Source organism: Xyrauchen texanus, chromosome 23 (assembly GCF_025860055.1).
Source record: "Xyrauchen texanus isolate HMW12.3.18 chromosome 23, RBS_HiC_50CHRs, whole genome shotgun sequence".
Lineage (NCBI taxonomy): Eukaryota > Metazoa > Chordata > Actinopteri > Cypriniformes > Catostomidae > Xyrauchen > Xyrauchen texanus.
In genome coordinates this window covers 17,365,126-17,377,196 of record NC_068298.1, presented here as the reverse complement: position 1 = coordinate 17,377,196, position 12,071 = coordinate 17,365,126, and the positions used below count along the sequence as shown (strand labels likewise).

Below are 12,071 nucleotides of genomic sequence, written 5' to 3'. Positions count from 1 at the left end.
GATTGGTTAGGGATTACCCAGCTAATGATGTGATGATGTACAGCTGCTAGGCTTCCCGCTAAAACTATGCTGCGCTTCCATTGCTTTCCAACAAAAACATTACTGCACCTGAAGTTTGCCAAAGACCACCTTGACACTTCACAGTGCTATTGGGAAAATTTTTTATGTTCATTATTATTCAGAATTAATACGCAGCACTACATACGGCGTAAAAAGGGCACCGTATACTAACATTAAATCGTCAACCCCACGGTGAAGTACGTTGGAGGGAGCACCTTGATTTGGGGCTGCTTTGCATTAATGTAACTTAGATGAAGATCAAACCAGATTTTAAAACAAATTTCCTCATAAATGCAGGAAGTATATATATATATATATATATATATATATATATATATATATATATATATATATATATATATATATACACTCACCTAAAGGATTATTAGGAACACCATACTAATACTGTGTTTGACCCCTTTCGCCTTCAGAACTGCCTTAATTCTACGTGGCATTGATTCAACAAGGTGCTGAAAGCATTCTTTAGAAATATTGGCCCATATTGATAGGATAGCATCTTGCAGTTGATGGAGATTTGTGGGATGCACATCCAGGGCACGAAGCTCCCGTTCCACCACATCCCAAAGATGCTCTATTGGGTTGAGATCTGGTGACTGTGGGGGTCATTTTAGTACAGTGAACTCATTGTCATGTTCAAGAATCCAATTTGAAATGATTTGAGCTTTGTGACATGGTGCATTATCCTGCTGGAAGTAGCCATCAGAGGATGGGTACATGGTGGCCATAAAGGGATGGACATGGTCAGAAACAATGCTCAGGTAGGCCGTGGCATTTAAACGATGCCCAATTGGCACTAAGGGGCCTAAAGTGTGCCAAGAAAATATCCACCACACCATTACACCACCAACAGTCTGCACAGTGGTAACAAGGCACGATGGATCCATGTTCTCATTCTGTTTATGCCAAATTCTGACTCTACCATCTGAATGTCTCAACAGAAATCGAGACTCATCAGACCAGGCAACATTTTTCCAGTCTTCAACTGTCCAATTTTGGTGAGCTCTTGCAAATTGTAGCCTCTTTTTCCTATTTGTAGTGGAGATGAGTGGTACCCGGTGGGGTCTTCTGCTGTTGTAGCCCATCCGCCTCAAGGTTGTGCGTGTTGTGGCTTCACAAATGCTTTGCTGCATACCTCGGTTGTAACGAGTGGTTATTTCAGGCAAAGTTGCTCCTCTATCAGCTTGAATCAGTCGGCCCATTCTCCTCTGACCTCTAGCATCAACAAGGCATTTTCACCCACAGGACTGCCGCATACTGGATGTTTTTCCCTTTTCACACCATTCTTTGTAAACCCTAGAAATGGTTGTGCGTGAAAATCCCAGTAACTGAGCAGATTGTGAAATACTCAGACCGGCCCGTCTGGCACCAACAACCATGCCACACTCAAAATTGCTTAAATCACCTTTCTTTCCCATTCTGACATTCAGTTTGGAGTTCAGGAGATTGTCCTGACCAGGACCACACCCCTAAATGCATTGAAGCAACTGCCATGTGATTGGTTGATTAGATAATTGCATTAATGAGAAATTGAACAGGTGTTCCTAATAATCCTTTAGGTGAGTGTATATACAGTTGAAGTCAAAGGTTTACATACATCTTACCCAAATACATTTAAATTCAGTTTTTCACAAGTCCTGACATTTAATCGTAGAAAACATTCCCGGTCTTAGGTCAGTTAGGATCACTACTTTATTTTAAGGATGTGAACTGTCAGGATAATAGTAGAGAGAATTATATATTTCAGCTTTGATTTCCTTCATCACATTCCCAGTGGGTAAGAAGTTTACATACACTTTGTTAGTATTTGGTAACATTGCCATTAAATTGTTTAACTTGGGTCAAACATTTTGAGAAGCCTTCCACAAGCTTCTCACAATAAGATGCTGGAATTTTGGCCCATTCCTCCAGACAGAACTGCTGTTACTAAGTCAGGCTTGTAGGCCTCCTTGCTCGCACATGCTTTTTCAGTTCTATCTGATTGAGGTTAGGGCTTTGTGATAGCCACTCCAATACCTTGACTTTGTTGTCCTTAAGCCATTTTGCCTCAACTTTGGAGGTATGCTTGGGGGTCATTGTCCATTTGGAAGACCCATTTGCAACTGAGCTTTAACTTCATGGCTGATATTTTGCTTGAGATGTTGCTTCAATATATCCACTTAATTTTCTTTCTTCATGATGCCATCTATTTTGTGAAGTGCATCAGTCCCTCTTGCAGCAAAGCACCCCCGCAACATGATGATGCTACTCCCAAGCTTCACGTTTGGGATGGTGTTATTCGGCTTGCAAGCCTCACCCTTTTTCCTCCAAACATAATGAAGGTCATCAGACCAGACCAGCGTATTACTGTGGATATAGGTACTTGTCTACCTGTTTCCTCCAGCATCTTCACAAGGTCCTTTGCTGTTGTTCTGGAACTGATTTGCACTTTTCACACCAAATTATGTTCCTCTCTAGGAGACCGAATGTGTCTGTTTCCAGAGTGGTATGATGGCTGCATGGTCTCATGGTGTTTATACTTGCATACTATTGTTTGTACAGATGAACGTGGTACCTTCAGGTGTTTGGAACCTGCTCATAAGGATAAAACAGACTTGTGTAAGTCCAGATTGTTATTTTCTGAGGTCTTGGCTGATTTCTTTTTATTTTCCCATGATGTCAAGCAAAGAGGCACTGAGTTTGAAGGTAGGCTTTAAAATACATCCATATGTACACCTCCAATTGAAGCCAATTAGACTATCGGAAGCTAATTTGCTTATTGTCTAAAGGCTTGACATAATTTTGTCAAGCGGTTAAAAAGTGGTTAAAATTACTTCAACTATGTAAACTTCTGACTTCAACTATATATATATATATATATGAATACAGAGAATGTGCACTATTGAGAAGTCTGTAAACCAATATCAGACAAAATGTTTCCCTGACCAGGCTGAAAAGCCCCCAAATGCACCCATCCATGGCATCCCCACACTGCTTGCTAGCTACTCCCCTTAGGGGATCACCGCCTCCTGACCTCCTTTACTAAAGGGTCAAAGGGAATTTAACACAAGGCTTCCACATTCCTCCAAGGTGATAATTGTTGTTGCTCTCTACAGGGGGCCATCAGGCAGTGGGCAAACAGGAGGAGCTTAAAAAACTCACCTACTCCCCTCCTCTCGACTCAAACAGCATCTTGTGGATGACACACATGAATTATGGCACCAACTGACACTGTGTCGACAGCGACACCAGTGCAGTGCACTTTTTTTACAGCCCTTGCAAGTGTGCAGCTGTTAGCCTCAGTGTAAACAGCAGACCCACTTCACACCTTCAGTCAGACGTCTCTGAGTCTAAGCTATGTCTATGCTAATAAGATTTATTGAAATTTTCAAACAGGGCCCATAATAAAACAAAACATCATGGCAGCTTAATTAGTCCTCTTCATCATCTATACCCCCCACTTTGTTGTCCCTAAAGGAGAAGGCCTTAGAGGGAACTGATGGATGGACTGTGTCAGGGATGAGACCTCCCTCATTAATCCTAGACTAAAGCACTGCTCCTCTCCTGCAGACATGATAACGTACATCATGGCGGTAGATCTGTTCCATTGTGGGAAAATGTTTCAAACTTCATATTACTCTGAGCACTAATGAAAAAAAAGGTCTTACTGCAAGTAACATAATTTTTCTTGCAATGAAACACAACTCCCCATGCAGAAGGAGTGACTTGTGTCATTGGTTTGGTTGGGTGCTGTATCTCTGCCATGGCACATGCTGTATCTACTCTGCCATGTTTTAGTGTGATTAAGACTATAGAGCCAGAGGCAATAATTTCTCTAGCCTTTAACAGTATAACAGTTTTGTTTATAAATGGACTGTAACAAAAAAATCCAGACTAATATGTCATTACTTCTAAAATCATACACTACTGAAAAATGGGAACTACTGGAAATAGGATGGATAGCAGCCCGTAAACATTCTCTCTCTGTCAACCACCATCCGCAGTCAGCCTTTATCCCTCTCAGAGGCTTGATTCACCTGATAAGGGACCGGGTGTGTAAAATCACAACCCGGTCCGCCCTCCACCCTGACACACTCACCCTCATGTTGCCCCAGACCCATGTGACATTTTATCTTCCGTGTTGCTGTCACAAAGAATTGTTAGAAGAAGATTCATTGCCACTATACAACTGGAGACAAAGGTAAAAACAACAACAGTGGATGTGCATGTCAAGAATGCATGTGTGAGGAGGTCAGGAGATACCTGCATTTGTACAGTATAACTCAAGACTGAAGGACTATTAAAACATCTCTATGGGTCGAAACTCCTAAAGAGAACTAGTCCAGTATCTCATAGCAGTCAAAGCACCCATGCGTCAAAATACCTGTGTATGCGCACACTGTAAATGGAGTATAGTTTGCAAGGCTGCGCATTCGATAGTACGCATCCGTGTCAAAACCGAAGTATACTTAGGGCTTAAATCTCACCGATAGTGTCATAAAAAGCCAAATTGAGATGAAAAATAAATGAGGCTTTTAAAGGTTAATTATTGACTGAGTTTTAAATCAACTAAACCAACATCCCTACCCTATTCGTTAAACCAAAACCAAACCGACAGTGTCATAAAAGTAAATGTGAGATGAAAAACACAAATTCTAAAGCAACCAAGTCACTTTGTGGTGCATCTATTGTATTTTCAGCTCACGTGTCGACACTCTATTAGTTGAGCTACCATGAAATTTGATCGTGCCAGAACAAGATGCTAAATGTAGTTGTTTATGTAACACATATGTTAAAATGTATCGAGTTACATCATGCGCTCTTGTAAAAGTGTTTAGATGTCATAAGATAGCATTGTTTGAGAAAAAAAAATCAAAAAGTTTATGAAATTTATGAACTGATAACCTTCCATTTTACTTGTAATTAGTGTGAACGTGAGTATGTCATTGTTTTGTAGTGTCTCTAGTGTTTATTTCAACTGGAAAAAGCTGTGATATGTACAACAACGCATGTCAAATAATTTAGCAAAAATTATAGTAACATGATTCTATGAGACCAGGTTGAAAATTTTCACCATTTAATCAAACCTAAATGAACCTAAATTTCAACTATCCCTCCCTTACAACATCCAATATTTCATAATAGACAGCAAAATCTGGTTAAAAACAGACTGCCTTTGGTGTTTCGATAAAGCCATTACTTTTAAGGGGAAAGGAAGACATTTTCTTGTCTGCTCGACATTTCCTGGTCTGTGACCACATGTGGTTACCCTGAGCCACACAGTGAGGTTTTGGGGGTAATAAAAGCAGAGGTGGTGATTAAGGAGCAGGAATAATGGTCTCCACAAAACCTGGAATGCGTTTAACTGCCACGCCAACCCAGGAATCATTCAGGGCCCAGCTCCATTAATATCTGGCATTATTCAGCTCTTCCAGGGCAGATGCATTTTTGACTTATTAGGCTTTCCAAAATACAGTCATTAGTGTAGTGGTCCTACAAACCCTAACAGGGATTAAAGGCAAGAGAAGTTTACATTTAGGAGCCACATAGCACTGTATCAATGTACTGTTTTACTTGAACAATATGTAACGTATTCTATCAAGCCAGGACAAGCTATTCAATGGTTGTCTACTGCCTACTAAATTTGGTCAAGTCCTGCTTCCATTTTGCTTGTCTAACCTGCCTATTGATTTAACTATTAATTTGGTTACATTTTGTGAGCTCTCTATAAATCCTGGATTAGGGATTAAAATGTCACAGATAATCTCTCTTACAGATACACACACTAAAATACATACTACATGTGCTCAGGACACACAAACCCATCACTTTCCTCATTACAGGGACTTTAGGGCTCTGAGTTTTATCTGGGATTTCCCATTTCTCGACCAGCCGCTTGACATCTAATAGCCTGCAATCAGAGCCTGGCAGAGGGCTCGAGAGTCACAGTGCTGCACCTTGATTTGTGCAAAGTACCACCGATGCAGTTAAGCCGTGATAATTACAGGTCAAAAATACTCTCTTGCCCTCCACCCACAGAACACACTGACCTGAGCTAATGGCTAGAGTGTAGGAGCAATGACTGATTAGCATTTCATCTGCCCATTCGGTTGTTCTATAACGTGCAATGTTGAGGGTCGTATATGCATTCCTGTGTCTGCACTTTGTATGTCTGTGTGTATCTAATTGAGAGGTAAGCAAAAAGAAAAAAAGGTTTTGTGCCTTCAGAAAGTTTCCAATAAATATCCTGCATTTAATTTTAAACATCTGCCCATAAACCTCTGAAGAATGCTAAATAAAACCAAAGCTTTCAGAGAAAGCCTTCTGTCTGGCTCTCACACTTACAGAGCAGGATTTGTAATGGCGGAAACTAAGATTAAGCAGTTCAGACTGGATCGTCTGTGCAAAATATGAAATTGCACTGGCACAATATATCTTAAAGGAATATTCCGGGTTCAATACAAGTTAAGATCAATCGGCAGCATTTATGGCATAATGTTTATCATAATGTTTTACCACAAAAATTGATTTCGACTCATCACTCCTTTTCTTTAAAAAAAGAAAAGAATTGAGGTTACAGTGAGGCACTTACAAAGGATGTGAATGGGGCCAGTTTTTGGAGGGTTTAAAGGCAGAAATGTTAAGCTTATAAATGTGTAAAACTACTTACATTAATTCTTCAGTTAAAATGGGAGGGGCAAGTCAAAATAAAATACATTTTTGTAGTAATCAATATTATGCCACAAATGCTGTCGATTGAGCATAACTTGTATTGAATCTGGAATATTCCTTTAACAGTACAGGACAATTAGTTTAAGATGGCAAAAATAATTCATGTACACTTCAGCAACATAATGTCGGCTTTTACTGTTAAACCAACCACTTAAATGAGAAAAATAAGATAACAGCAGCGCCAATCATGCTTTCTTTGTGTCAACCCTCCACAATTACAAAACACAGAGCAGACCTTGTGCACAGCAAAATAGAGAATGAACAAGGTCTTGAACTTGCTCTAAATTTTGACCCCCAGGAGGGGGGCGAGGGGTAACCTAAGGGCCGGAGACGGTTCTCTGACCTAGACTGCAGTCCTGGTTTCGATTGTCCAAACTCCTGATGCCTTCTGCTGCTGCACCTGTCAGCCGTCAATAGGCCCCCTGCCCGCACACTTTCAGCATGGTGAATATATGGCCAGGCTGAATGCCCCCCAACCAGCTAATTACAAATATCCTCAAAGGCCTGGCTCTGCTGTGTGAATCACACTAACACCAAACCGGCCTGCACTGACATATGCAGCCTCTACACACACGTGCGCATGCTTACACTTGAGGGCCGCTTATGAGGAGCACGGCTGATAGAAGCACTATTGAGTGGCAGGAGATTAACGGAGCTGTCTACATGCAAGCATGAATAAAACAGTTATCACTCCAGATAGACTGCAGGTTTAAAAAGCATGCAGCTCTGCACTGAAGCCCTGGCAGGACACTACCTCTAGAATAGAATCTCTCTTCAAGTTTGGATGAAGAGCTTATAGCAGCCACAACTGCAATACACCGATCAGCCACTACATTAAAACCACCTACCTAATATTGTGTAGGTCCCCCTCGTGCCACCAAAACAGCACCAACCTTATCTCAGAATAGCATTCTGAGATGATATTCTTCTCACCACAATTGTACAGAGCGATTATCTGAGTTACCATAGACTTTGTCAGTTCGAACCAGTCTGGCCATTCTCTGTTGACCTCTCTCATCAGCAAGGCATTTCCATCCACAGAAAGGCCACTCACTGGATGTTTTTTGTTTTTGGCAGTAAATTCTAGTATGAGTATGAGTATGAATTTCCTATTATCTTTCTAAGTGATTGTGACTGCAGGATACAGGTTTTTGTCCATGACTTAATCATTTCAATGACCTTTCCAGGCCTGGAAAACAGTTCCCCCGTCTGTCGCTCACTTGACATTGTGTCGAATGAAGCGACATTAGGGGACTTTCTTGAAGGCCTCGGTTCCCTCTGAACTTGTGAAAAGGCCAATGAGAAATTTGCAGACAGAATTTGCATGTCCCTCCCCTGGACATACGGGTATAAAAGGAGGAAATCTTGCATATGCTCATTCAGATTTCTTCTTCGGAGCAGAGCGGTTGTGCGATCAGCGATCTGAAATCACTTCTGTTCCACTCACCTCTGCAGAGCATTGCTGTTGGATCTATGGCGTGTATCAGCGGCTTTCTCCTTCTCTGCACAGCAGTGCAGCCTTGCCCCTGGGCGCTTCGACAGCGCTTCTGAAAAAGAGAGTATTTTCCTAAAAGAGTTTATTTCTCTAAAAGAGCACACACGGCAGGCGTTGAAGGTCCTTTTCAGGACGCGTCTTTTTAAAGATACCTTTCCGCTTCTGTGTAGTTCCTGGATCCGGCCGATATCTCTCCGCTCCTATCTCTCCGCCCCTTACGGTCATAGACACTGCCTCTGTGTCTGGGCTGTGATCACACTGAGGCAGTGTTTGTGAATGGTTTGAGAAATTAAACGGCTTTCCTTCCTAAAAAGAACGCCACTCCAGCCGCCCCCGTGTCGCTCCTTCTTCCCACAGGTTTGAGGATGACCCGGCTGGCGATGGAGGCAATTTGGGGATGCAGCGGGCTCGGTTTCACCGGGTAGATCCCCACGAACCACCCGCCCCCTGGCATGCTCGTTGACTTCCGTTCAAGCTCGAGGTGAGAGCAGCTCGCCTCACGGCCAGTCAGACTACTCCCTCGGACACGCTAAGCTGGATGTTGAATTCTCCACTGCATCGGAGAGCGTCCCGGCCTCTGACGCGGAAGACTCAACTGGGCTGCCACCTTCGGGTCGGCCCACCCAGTTTGAGGCTGACGCCCAGATGGCTGACCTGCTTACCTGGGCCACCATGACCGTGGGGTTGGACTGGAACCCTCTGTCCTCCCCACAGCTCTCATGGCTTGACGATTGGTTCCTCGGGTCCGGGCGCCACTCACAGCCACGCCTTTCTTCCCGGAGGTGCACAATGAGCTGACGAGGTCGTGGAGGGCACCTTTCACTGTCCGCAACTGACCTCCTTGTTTGTCCGCTCTCACTACCACGACGGAGTGGCGGCCCACGGGTACTCGGAGGTCCCTCAGAGGGACAGAGCAGTTAAGATCCACCTGTGTCTGGAAAACGCCGCCACCTGGTGGGATCGCCCTATGCTCCCCTCCAAGGCCTGTAGTATGATGTTGTCACTGACCGCCAAAGCCTACAGCACTACCAGACAGGCCGCCTCCGCCCTGCATGCCATGGCCCGCCTGCACTCCACCAGGCCAAGGCACTTAAAGATCTACACTAGGGTAGTCCTGACCCCGACATGCTGCAGGAACTGCACTCTGCGACCAACCTCACCCTTGTGGTCCAGGAACGTCACATGTGGCTGAAACTGGTCGAGATGCAGGAGGTAGACATAGTCCACTTTCTCAATGCCCCCGTCTCCCAGCTCGGCCTATTTGGTGACACTGTTGACGGCTTCGCCCAGCAGTTTTTGGTGGTGAAGAAACAGACGGAGGCCATTTCTCACATCATGCCTCGCCGCCATTCCAGCGTGAGAATCCCCCTGCGGCTTCCAAACATCAGGCAGCTCCACATCAACCTGGGCCCACCTCTCAGACTTAGCGTTGAGCGCCCCTTCGGCCTGTCTCTGTCCCCTCGCATCTTCACAAAGGTCGCAGAGGCAGCCCTTACCCCGCATCCGCATACTCAACTACCTTGACGACTGGCTCATCCTAGCCCACTCTCGAGAGTTACTGTGCACCCACAGGGACCAGGTGCTTAGGCACCTCAGCCGTCTAGGTATTCAGGTCAACTGGGAAAAGAGCATCTCTTTGACATTGTGCCTCACCAACGAGCGCATGCAGTCGGTGCTGAAATGCCTCACTTTGTTCAAGCCAGGCACAGTGGTTCTTCTTGAATAATTCCAGAGGCTCCTGGGGCATATGGCATCCTCAGCGGTGGTCACGTTGATGCATATGAGACCGCTTCAGCACTGGAACATACTCAAGTCCCGAGATGGCATGGTGCCGCAGCACATACCGTGTGTTCATCACCCCCACCTGCCACCAGACTTTCAATCCCTGGACAGACCTCTGTTTTCTGCGGACAGAAGTCCCCCTACAGCAGGTGTCCCAATGTGTTCTGGTCACCACAGTCTCCTCCAAACGGGGTTGGGGCATTGTGTGCAATGGGCATGCAGCCGCTAGCTCCTGGACAGGGCCCCGGCTGGGTTGGCACATCAACTGCCTAGAGGTGCTGGCTGTAATTCTTGCCCTGCAGACGTTTCGCCCGCTACTTCAGGGCAAGCATGTCTTGATCCATTGAGACAGCACCACCATGATAGCGTACATAAATCACCAAGGTGATTTCCTCAGCGGAGGAATTCCCAGACCAGAGCCACAATGGGTACTAATTACTCTGTACTGGAATAGGTGCTCCACAGGGTTGGCCTTCATGGATTAATCCCCCTGTGTGTATTATCTGTGGTACGGTCCCACCGGCAGACCTGCGTCTCCCTTGGGCAGTCCCCTCTGCCTGCCGGTCGCTGTGTTTGTAGCAACTCCTCCCTCTCAGCAGGCAGGATCTACCACTGCGCCACTTCCACATGTGGCCTAAAAACCCATGTGATGTATTCGCCACATTTTACCTTTGGTCTCCGCGGGGTCTTTTCCCCCTGAAAGAATAGGAGTTGGAAAAGAACACACTCCCCGATGTGTGTTATAGCGTTAAATGGCCCCAGTCCTTTTAACTCTATGTGAGAAACATAGAGAGAGAAAAGATGTGGCTTCCACACTTGGCACGTCGCTTGTCCCCCCCCCCTCCCCTTTGGGATGCCGGGGGACCTAAAATGTTTATGACGTTTTTATGGGGAGTTGGGGAAGGGTACGTGCAGTCTGATGCAGCTGCTGCTTTGGCACTCAACTGCCTGCCCACACATGCATCAGCAGCTCACGTACATGGTTCAGCACATGGCGTGATTGAATAGGGACCCCTAGTGTCGTTTCATTTGACACAACGTTGAACCAGCAACATTCCTGTCAGCGCAGGGCTTGCTGCCTTCGTTTGTGAAGAAGTACTGCTCCGGTTTGGCATAAAATGTCTCATAGCTTGTGATTGTTGCCGAGTCGTACGTAAGTCCGTAGCAGTGCGGAGCTCTTTGAAAGTCTCTGGATCATAGCCATGCTCGTCCATTTGTTAGAGGAGCTTAGCTTGGTAAACTTGCACCATCATCGTGTGGAGGGCTGAACCAGTTAGGCCCACCACTGAGTATGCTCTACCAGCCAGTGTGGACGTTAGTCGACATGGCTTAGAAAGATGAGGTCCACCTCAAATTCAACTGCTCAACCTCGTGGCCCGGCGTGCCTCCTCGTGTGACCCCTCTGGTATCACAGAAGAGGCGGATGGGAGGGCGCATGAGGCTGGGTCGTCCCTCAGAACGAGGGCGATTCACGAACGATTCGCCTCTCCATGACTCTGCGTGGGTGGGGTCCAGACAGAGTATGCAGCTTTCATGATGATATCGGCATGGAACACTTACGGAACGGCATCTTTATAAAGACACGAACACGTAAGCGACACTTATATATGTATTAATATATATTATATATATATAAACACACACACACACACACACATATAAATGTATATATTTATATTTATACACTCAATATAGTTTATATTGTTTACTATCAAATTGTCTTAATTTTTATATTTGATTAATTATTTATCTATATTTTGAGGGGGTTGTTTTGTTTTTTGCCCTTTTCTGTATTTCTTTAATGCAGTTATTTATTTAATGTGCAATTAAAAAAGGTTTTTAAAAAATGTCCCACTGCAATACAACAAATCACACGTGACCATCTAAGCCTTTATAAAGACAGCCAGATTCGCTCGCATCACTGTGATGCACAAGGCATGGATGCGTCCCATTAACACTTCGTGGCGCGCGTCGCTGCGAGTACATTTTTGCATTGTGATCTTCT

The 12,071-nt window shown here is 44.7% G+C and overlaps 1 long non-coding RNA gene across 1 annotated transcript in view; it reads right to left on the bottom strand.

Moving 5' to 3' along the window:
• Positions 1 to 12,071, bottom strand: part of LOC127663125 (uncharacterized) — a 97,148-nt gene that overhangs the window by 84,618 nt on the left and 459 nt on the right. The gene's annotated exons all lie outside the window — the stretch shown is intronic.